This window comes from Rhinoderma darwinii, chromosome 8 (genome assembly GCF_050947455.1).
Source record: "Rhinoderma darwinii isolate aRhiDar2 chromosome 8, aRhiDar2.hap1, whole genome shotgun sequence".
In the NCBI taxonomy this organism is placed as follows: domain Eukaryota; kingdom Metazoa; phylum Chordata; class Amphibia; order Anura; family Rhinodermatidae; genus Rhinoderma; species Rhinoderma darwinii.
In genome coordinates, this window is record NC_134694.1 from 50,328,488 (window position 1) to 50,337,161 (window position 8,674).

The following is an 8,674-nucleotide window of genomic DNA, read 5'->3' on the forward strand; positions in this document are numbered from 1 at the left end:
TCATTCACTACTTTGGTGTCCTGCCTCAATTATTTTACCTGCTGTACACACACATTACGTAACGATTAATTACGTTCAATGCAGTATACTCTTCCCTATCTCGACCATTTTCTATTTTCTTCTTAGATATATTTATGTAAACACAACCAGGCAACCCCAGCAATTGTTTAAAAACATTCTGAATCAAATTTCCCAAAAGTTAATTCGAAAAATTCCTGAAATAACATGAAAAATTTGAAAAATATTAGTTTTTTAAGTAACGCACACAACTTCTATAAGAGAACTGCATTTTTATTTACAACAATAATTTCTATAGAATCAAAATATAATGTGAACGAATGAACATTAAGCATTATTTTTTCCTACGAGAGGATTTAGTAGCAGTTGGGTATTTTTTACGGTCTTCGGCAACGATCTGTAAAACAAATTGTTTCTCAGTTTCATATTTTGTTCTCACATCATCAGAATGTTATTGTAATCCTGAATGAGTTTGACACCTCTTTCTGCAACGTCATTCACAACAACTGTCTTCTCAAGTTTTTCAATTCCACTTTTGTAACCGGGATCATCCTTCCATGTTGAAGGGTCTTTATCGAGGAAATCGTTGCTGATAGAAAATCTTGTGAAGAAAGTTTTTGTACCAGGAGTTACAAAAGACGAAAACTCGATGTTTGTAAAGGAAGAAAAATCATTTTGGTGCAGAATGTACCTCTTCAGTTGATTTTTTTCTTCTTCCTCTTCTTCACCTTTGTCTTCTTCCAGTATAACTTGAGCCATATTTGCCTTAACCGCTGTTGGAACATTGTCACCAAATAAGGATAGAGACACAGTTTCGGGAAGTACCAGAGATGGTTGGAATCTTGTTTTTGCAGCAGCCTTACTGATTTCTCAATCAATATCCTGATAATATATCAGTTGATGCATGAATAGGAAATCATGATAAGGTGCTTTAATTGCTTCTGATGACAGAAACCAGGCTCGAACATACACTCGCGCAAGAAAAATACACATTCTTCTTAAAGAGTTATTTTCCCTATGAGACTGAAATTTATCTTGAAACATGTATATCTTGAATGCATAAATTGATTTGCCATCCACCAAGCATGACTTACAGATCCTGGTATACGAAACGATATCCAGTTCTTTGGAATGCCGCCAAGAAAGATTGTCATTAACTCCAACAATTCTTGGTAATCATCTCGCTGTTATTTCTGCGTAGAAAGGTGGTTTTCAAGAAATTCAAGAATGGTAAAGCGGACATCATCAGGCACTTCATTGCTGCCAGTTAGGTTTCTCTATATCTTTTGAAAAGCGCCATGTCTGGACCAGAAGTTGCACCCATCAGTGAGTCGAAACAGCTCCTCAAAATGAACTCAAAAATGTGATGACGGCAAGGGAGGTACAACAGGCCACGATTGAAGACATATTCTAGTTTTGTACAGGCACCATTTACTCTACCTGTTTTGCTTGCTGTCGTTTCATAGCAAAGTGCCTGAATTTTGTTGGTTATACCCCACTTCTCCATTGCTTTGTAAACATCCATGGCTTGCTCTTCTCCTGAAGATGTTTGGATTTCAGGGACTCCCAACAACTGCTCCTTGCCTTGAAAAGTTATTATTATTGCCAGTCTATCAACCTTTTCAACACCTGTGAGTACTGGGAGCAGCTTTCCATCCCAGTGCAACACTAATTCTTCGCAGTCCGTTCAGGTTAAATTTCTGCTGAATTTCTGTGAGTCTCGCTTCTCTAAAAAAAAATTCTAAGGCGTTGAAAATAAGTGTGATTTATTACCAGGTTTTCAGTATCATACCCGAAAGCTTCTGCAGCAGCCATTAATATGTTAACCCCATTTCTTTCAGTGATTTTGCACCTATCAAAAACTTCAGTGAGACGGGGAGTAAAAAACTGCAATGTACCTTGAGTTGCTGGAACTGTTGCTACTGCTGCTGCGGTTTTTGCTGTTGCTGAGATTTGCTGAACGATGACAGAGGAATATTCACTGTCGTCACCACCATCACTGCTTTTGCTGCTTGATGTTGAATCATCAGTTTTTGATGTAGAAAGCTGATGAGTAGCAAAATGTTGTTCCATTTCTTCATAATTCTTTTTTTCCATTGCAGTGCGCTTCAGTGCTCTTTCTTCCTTGTGTTTTAGTTTTTGATCGACAACAACCAATTTTGCCCGGTCTTACTTTTTAGCGCTGAATCATTAATAAATTCTTATCCTCTTGATTTTTCATCTGTACCAACGCATCTGAATGGCCTATGTCAAAGAGATCATCCATAATTTCCACAAAAAGATCTCTTTTTTTTATTTTTCCTTGCTTGCAGTTCCAATCAAATTTTTCCGTAAACCTTTCCATTCATCATAGAGTTTAAGTAACTTATCAACGCAGTGGTCAGTTCTTCTAGTAGGAATTCGTGCTTTTTGCCAAAAAAATTCTACTTCTTGAATCACCAATGCTGTGCTTTCCTTCGTTGTAAGATTTACAACTCTTATATTGTAGAGAAAAAATGCTTAAAACTTGCTGGTTCGAAGGTAGTTTGGCTCCGACGATTTGATTGGAAATTTAGCCAGCAAGATAGACATTAAAATCTTTTCTTAACTTCTGTGACAAACTACCTGAAGAAGTTGATGCCATTTTACAAGTCTAGGTAGAACACGTCACAAAAGTCACTTTACACCAGCAGCACAAACAGTTCTGAAACAAAAATTGAAAAATCATACACAACATCATATTTGGTTACAAAATATGTAAACAAAGCACATAACATTATAAAAATGGAGAGGTTATAAAATTTGTTTATCTAATAATATGAGTTTATCTAATAATAATAATAATAATAATGATAATAATAATAGTAAAAGTCTAATAATAATAATAGTATAAATTTATCTAATAATATTAATGAAAAATCGTAAAACATAATTCACACTGCACACATTTGGTGATTTTTCATTTTAACTTAGCAATAGCAAATCACATTCTATCGGAAAAAAAATGCATGCTAATTAAATTAATGAAAACTCACATTAATATCCATTAGTAGTGCTTACAAGTGATTACAAAGAAAATAACTAAAAAAAAAATGTATCTGAAAAAATGACTTTCCGGGCGAAAATGTCAAAACTTCATGGTCGATGAAGGTCGCCGCGCACTTGTCCGATTGAGCTAAAATTTAGCAAAGATCGTTTTTCTGTTGATTGGAACAAGATAGGGGGGTCGTAGCTAAACTTTTAGAAAATTGAAAAATAATGCGTATTTTGATTATGTATACTTCAAGGCGTTTGAGGGTCGCCTAGCACTTGTCCGATTGAGCTGAAGTTTTGCTGATTATTTTTGTGTGTTTGTGTTTTTTTACAGGTTCGGTTGTTGGACTTCGGATACGAGGACTTCAATGACGGCATTTTTTATTCTCAATAAAATGGTTAATGAGGGTTAATGAGGGTTGTGTTTTTTTATTTCAATAAAATATTTTTTCTATGTCCTTGTATCTTTTTAAACTTTATTATCACCGCCTTAGTAATGGCCGCTGACTGATTGACAAACTCCATTACTAAGGCGGGGCTTAATGTTAGCCGGTAAAGAGGCCAACACTAACCCCCATTATTACCCCGGTACCCACCGCCACCAGGGGTACTGGGAAGAGCCGGGTACGAACCAGTACCCGTCCATCTGTAGTGACGGGCAGGCACCGGGGTGGCCGCAGGCTGGTAGTATTAGGCTGGGGAAGGCCAAAACCAGTGGCACCTACCACCCTGGTAATGCTGCCTGCTGCTGCTGTGTTGTATCTGGCTGGTTATGAAAATTGGGGGGGGCCCGACATCGTTCTTTCCAATTATGTTTTAATTTTATTTTTTTAAATGACGTGGGGTCCCCCCCATTTTTCATAACCAGCCAGATACAATAAAGCAGCAGCAGCCTCGCATTACCAGGGTGGGAAGGGGCACTGTTTTTGGCCTTTCCCCTCCTGATAATACCAGCCTGCGGCCACCCCAGTGGCCGACCATCACTACAGATGGTCAAGTACTGAATGGTATCCGGCTCTTCCCAGCACCCCTGGTGGCGGTGGGTACCGGGGTAATAAAGGGGGTTAGTGTTAGCCTCTGCATCGGCTAACACGAAGCCCCGCCTTAGCAATGGATGCTGTCAATCAGCCGGCGGCCATTACTAAGGCGGTAGTAATATAGTTTAAAAAAAAAACACAAAGACATAGAAAAAATATTTTATTGAAATAAAAAAAAACACACAACCCTCATTAGCCATTTTATTGATAATAAAAAAAAAGCCGTCATCGAAGTAGTCCAGGAATCCGACGTAGTCCAACGACCGAACCTGTAAGAAAACACACAAAAAAAATGATTAGTAACACATGTGTTAGGCTTAGATACAGGGCCCATGTCTGATACTGTCTGTGGGACCCTGTATCTAAGCCTACCACAAGGTAGGCTTAGATACAGGATCCAGCAGACAGTAATCTTATACAGTATAAGATTACTGTGTGCTGGGGCCATGTATCTATATATACAGGGCCCATCAGACAGGATCACACATGGGCCATGTATCTAAGCCTACCATATGATTGGCTTAGATACAGGGCCCAGCACACAGGATCACACAATCTGTGATCCTGTCTCATGGGCCCTCTAAGCCTGCTACATCGTAGGCTTAAAGGGGTTGTCCAGTCCCTAAACATTGATGGCCTATCCTCAGGATAGGCCATCAATAGCTGAAGTGTCGGGGTCCGTCTCCAGGGACCCGCCAATCAGCTGTTTTGAAGGGGCCACAGCACTCGTACGAGAGCTGCTTCCCCTTCATTTCACTACTCGCTCACATTGTGAATCGCCGACACCGATTCACAGTGTGACCAGAAAGAAGGGGAAGCAGCTCTCGTACGAGTGCTGCAGCACCTTTAAAACAGCTGATTGGCGGGTCCCGGGAGTCGGACCCCGCCAGTCATTGCTACTAATCTTACCTTCCTCTTCAGCCGCGGCGGAAGTTCTGTCCTCTCGATCTTGTGCGCGGCGCATAGCGCTGTGACGTCATGCGCTGCGCACAGCGCTTGACGTCAGGACCTCCGCTGCGATCCGGAACCAGGAAGGTAAGTACAGCCTGTTACTATAGTAACAGGGGCCCGTGGCCCGAGTTACAATAGTAACTTTTTATTGATGTGGTGTGGGGGGCTGTAGTAGTGTCTCAGGCAGCGTCTGCGATTTCTCTATAAATGTATAGAGAAAGAGAGAGTGAGAGAGACAATAGATAGAAATGCATCTCTCACAGCAGCATCTCTCTCTCTCTCTCTCTCTCTCTCTATTTATATATATATATATATATATATATATATATATATATATATAGCAAAAAAGAAAGCAGCAGCACTCACGCAGAAATTGTTGATCAGGTGCCCAGCAAAACGTCCCGATCCTCGGACGTAATGTAATGTATAGATAAAGAAACTTTGCAGCACTCCAATATGAAAAAAGTGGTGGTTTATTCACTCCAGATACAACAGCAACGTTTCAATCCTACAATAGGATCTTTATCAAGCCTAGTGACACATCTAATACTGCAAACATATATAGGGTTGAGACTACTTTGCATAATTGGTCTCATTACAATATAATAAAGTGTTAAGTGCTTAAAAACTTGATTAATACATGGTTTAAGGTATCATTGTACATAATAAACATGATACAGAAGGTGCATATGTGCATATACAATAGCGTGAACAGCAATATACAATACAACAAACGTTAAAAACAACTGATTAAATCATAATCATTTATGCCTCAGTGGTGTTGAGATACATCATCATGAACCCACTCACCAATCAGAACTTCAGATGCATCAGGTAGATCATTAGTATGCAAAGCCCTAGGCATACATAGTAGCAGTCAGCTGCACAACTCATGGTAATTAGGATGTGATACATCCGTGTAATCCCCAGAGGCGGAAATGCATCGTTGCTCAGCAGCAGGACGCATTGAGCGCATCAAAATGATGTAATGCATCTCAATGCGTTCCACTGGTCTGATCATGTGTATAACGGCATCACAAGTTGCCAGGCAACTGATGCAGATATACCACGGATAGCAGATAGCACGGCTATGTCAGTCAAAAGGTCTAAATTGCAGAAAAAGCAAAATACATTAATACATGCTCCCAGGGCCGCCATCAGGGGGGTATTACTGGTACTCCCGTCAGGGGCCCGGCCACATGGATGAAGTAAAAGGGGCCCGCCGGGCTGCCGTCGCCCCCCCCCCCCCTCGGACTGTTGCCCCCCCTCGCAACGCTCACGGGCCCCCCCTCGCAACGCTCACGGGCCCCCCCTCGCAACGCTCACGGGCCCCCCTCGCAACGCCCGCGGCACCCCCCTAGCGACACCCCCCTAGCGACACTCCCCTAGCAACACTCGCGGCAGCCCCTGCATACCTGTTGTAGCTTCACTGGAGAGGAAGATGCAGCATGTGCTGAAGCTGCGTGTGGAGATCCCGCCCCCCAGCTCCTCTACACTGCCGACAGGACATGCAGGCTGGTGAGTATGTTCCCCTATCCATTCTGATTCCCATCCCCCTGACCCCATTTGTAGATTGTATAAAGTTGGTTAAAAAGTTTTTTGGTATTTTTTTTATTTTCCTAGCGCTTTTTTGCCGCGATTTTCGTAATCGCGGCAAAAATGGCGCAGTTTTGCCGCGATTATATAAAAATCGCGGCAAAACCGCGTGATTTGTGCCGCAATTACGAAAATTGCATTAAAAAAAAGATACAAAACATGAAAAGTGCTGTTAGGCTATATTCTCACAGTGCGGTCAAGTCACGTTTTTTTGCAAAAATTGTGGCAAAAAAATGGGATTTCACCGCACTGTGTAACTAGACTAAGGCCTTATTCAGACGGCCGCATTCGGTCCGTGACATACGGAGCGTGTATCGGCTGTATCTCACAGGCTGACCACAATTCATGGAGCCGGACTCCTAGCATCATAGTTATCAGTGTTGCTGGGAGTCCCTGCCTCTCTGCGGGAATACTGTCCCATACTGTAATGATGCTTTCAGTACGGGACCGGGGACAGTATTCCCACGGGAAGGGAGGGACTATGATCATAGATAACTGTGATGCTAGAAACCCGGCTCCCTGAACTGTGGTCGGTCCGGGAAATATGGCCGATACACGCTCCGTATATCACAGACCGAACATGGACATCTGAATAAGCCACTTACTTGCCTCCTATTTTTGGTGCGGATTGTGCACCGAAAATTCACTACAAATGACAATATAAGGCCTTATTCACACGAACGGGTTATACGTCCGTGATACTTATTACGTCGCACGGACTTATGTTAGTGAATGGGGCCGCTCAGACTGTCAGTGAATTTCACGCAGCGTGTGTGCGCTGTGTAAAACTCACGACATGTCATATACTTGCCCGTGTTTCGCGCAGCACGCAGCCATTGAAGTCATTGGGTGCGTGCAAATCGTGCACGGCACACGGAAGCACTTCCGGGTGACGCGCGTGATTCGCGCTACACAGGGCCGCCATCAGGGGGTTATTAGGGGTACTAGTGTAGGGGGCACGGCCAAACTTAATTGAAAGGGGGGCCCGGCAACTGCCGCGACTTGCCTTTGGTAGAAAAAAACAGGCCCCTGCAATGGGGTCTGTTCTTTTCAGCAAAACAATGTCGTGAGCTGCGGGCCCCCCTCTCGTCAAACACCGCCGTGAGCTGCGGGCCCCCCTCTCATCACCGCCGCGAAACACCGCTTGCGCGCGCACGACCGCAAGCTCGCACCCGCGCGCGCATGACCGCGCCCACGCGCGAACGACCAGGCGCGCCGCCGAGAGGGAGGCGGTGCGCCCGCATCACAAGTCCGATCTACGGGGAAGGACAGCCACACAGGGACAGCGGCGCACAGTTTACTTACCTGCTGGCCCGCCTCCGACTCCGCCTCCTCGTCCTCCGACTCCTCGTCCAACTCCGCCTCCTCGTCGTCCTCCTCGTCCGACTCCGCCTCGTCCTCCTTCTCCAGAGCGTAGCTGCGTAAGGAGAGGGGGAGGAGTCTAGTTGTTGCGCGGCGGCAGGAGTTCTACGATCCCCGCCATTTTCTGGAGTCTGGAGGTCAAGGACGACATCTGGACCGAAGACATCGCCTGAAGAGGACTGGAGTGGGAGCAGCTCTTCTGACACGGTGAGTAAAGTGTCTCAAAGTGCTGTTTATGTATGGCCCTGTTCACACAGAGTATTTTGCAGGCCGAAAAAATCTGCCTCAAAATTCCTTAAAGAATTTTGAGGCAGATTTTGACCTGCCCACACTATCTTGCCGTGTTTTTTTGCTGCGTTTTTTGCCCGCTGCGATTGAGGACAGCAGACAAAAAACGCAGCGAAAAATGCATTTTCTGCCTCCCATTGATTTCGATGGGAGGTCAGAGGCGGAACCGCGGCAAGAAAGGACGTGCTGCTTTTTCTTTTTTCCACGACTTACTCCCATTGATTTCAGATTAAATCAATGGGAGGCGGTTTTGGAAGTTGTTTGGTGCTGATTCTGACGCAGTGTCCGAGTCAATATCAAGGCCCAAAAACTCTGTGAACTGGGCCTTATTGTTAGGGCTTATTCAGACGAACGTGTAATACATCCGTGCAACGTGCGTGATTTTCACGCGCCTCGCACGGACCTATGTT

The 8,674-nt window shown here is 43.9% G+C and overlaps 1 long non-coding RNA gene across 1 annotated transcript in view; it reads right to left on the reverse strand.

Annotated features, from left to right (window-relative positions):
* Positions 1-338: 338 nt before the first annotated feature.
* LOC142658674 (uncharacterized) overlaps positions 339-8,674 on the reverse strand; it is a 145,450-nt gene continuing 137,114 nt past the window's right edge. The window contains exon 3 of the long non-coding RNA XR_012850150.1: positions 339-2,701. This is a non-coding gene — a long non-coding RNA (uncharacterized LOC142658674). The remainder of the gene's footprint in view (positions 2,702-8,674) is intronic.